Here is a 1,777-nt window from a genome sequence, read left to right as displayed (position 1 = left end):
GCTATATCATTAAGACATTTGAATTTAATACACTTTACACAACTCTTGCTTATTTCAAACTAAAAGAAAAGCTGACAGAGTTGGTATTGCTTTGTTTCATAACAGAGAATAACCAACGTCAATACAAGTATCTTGTCTTAGGCAGGGATAAATCCAACTTTGTTAAATTTCAATATAATTCAATCCTTCAACTTTATTTTCAGCTATAAAGAGGATCTACTCTCACTAAATATTTAAACATTTTTAACAGTTAAGCCAGCAGCCACATAACCTGACTTACATCTTGAAATTGATTGTTGGTCTTTTTTTTAGATTATGTATTTTTGTTATCTTAGAATACTGCAAATTTTGTTATTTTCGATAATTTTAAATCATTTTTTTAGATAAGTTGAACAACTTTCGTGTCCATAGTATCTTGTGATTTACATATCAATATGGTAGACAGGACTAAATTAAAAAAAAAACTCAACCATACAAAAATATCTATTGAGAATGGAATGCAAAAAGAATGAAAACATGATTATTGAGAAAATTTGAATAAAAAACTTACCTTATGGCAATTAGAAGGTCATCTGTTCACTCGTAATACTTTAATTTCAGGAACCTCTTCATCTTCTAACCAATTGTGGTAAAATTTGATTTTTTAGAACAAATAAAATAGAATTATTGTACTTTTTCTATAACACTAAAATAACTAGACCAAATTTGTGAGCCTTCATAAACGACGAATGAAAAAATTCAACTTTATATATAACTAATATACAATAATTGTGTTTATGAAATTAGACAATTCCAGGCCTTTTGTTATCCACATAATTAATATTACCAATAATTAAAAAATTCCGGGTCAAATCCGATACCGAAACCACAATGATAAGTCACGTGCAGTTTCCAGTTGTAGTAAGTAAACCAGGACGGATTCAAACATAAAGATTTGGAATGCAGATAAAACTGTGCACCTTAATTATATTCAGTATGACTTTAGCAGATGATAATATGGATGCTTAAAACCCAGGCCAAAATTGTAATACCCTAATTCAGTCACGGAGACACGATATTGCAGGTGTATTCAAGTATATCTGAGTTGCATGCCTTTACAAACTTATCTACATTTTCATTTAGATTATACATGTACGTAGAAGTATAAGCTCTATTCACGCAAAGAAACCTCTGCAAGGAGACTTGTCTCGATAAACTTGTCTCGATGAATACTTATCCAGCATACCCTTTACGTATTGTGTCGTGTTTTCGTTTTTTTTCGCGATTTTTGTCAGTGCTTTGTCCGTTTCTTTTGACATATCCACTTGTATTTCTGCAAGCAGGCCGCAACGACGAGTTTATCTAAGTAATTTACCTTATGTATATCTAGCCTATCAATACTGAGGTTGTCAGTTCGAACCCATATACTTGGCAGGTGCGTACGACTCATGTTTGACTTATATTGACAAATTAGAAGGTTGATCATCATTTCTCTCATACATCCTCTCCTTTCTCTAATTACATTCGATCGTCTTTTCCCTTTTCTCCCTTTCTTTCTTTCCCAGTACCTTTCAACTCACATTCCTGTTTTTAGATGAAGAATGCATTATCCGCCATTTTAAAGATGCGAAAGAGGCAATAAAAAAATATTAAACAGCAGAGAAAACCTGTCCACGTTTTTTTTCTTGTTGAAATGAAACACTTAAGTAATGTTATAATATGCCGGTAAACTAAAATAGTGTGTTTTTTGCTTATAGAATACATATAAAAAATAAGGATTTATTTTGTGTTTTCACCG

The sequence above is a fragment of the Mytilus galloprovincialis genome, chromosome 1 (assembly GCF_965363235.1).
Source record: "Mytilus galloprovincialis chromosome 1, xbMytGall1.hap1.1, whole genome shotgun sequence".
In the NCBI taxonomy this organism is placed as follows: Eukaryota; Metazoa; Mollusca; class Bivalvia; order Mytilida; family Mytilidae; genus Mytilus; species Mytilus galloprovincialis.
The sequence above is the reverse complement of the archived record's forward strand: the minus strand, read 5'-3'. Positions refer to the sequence as shown.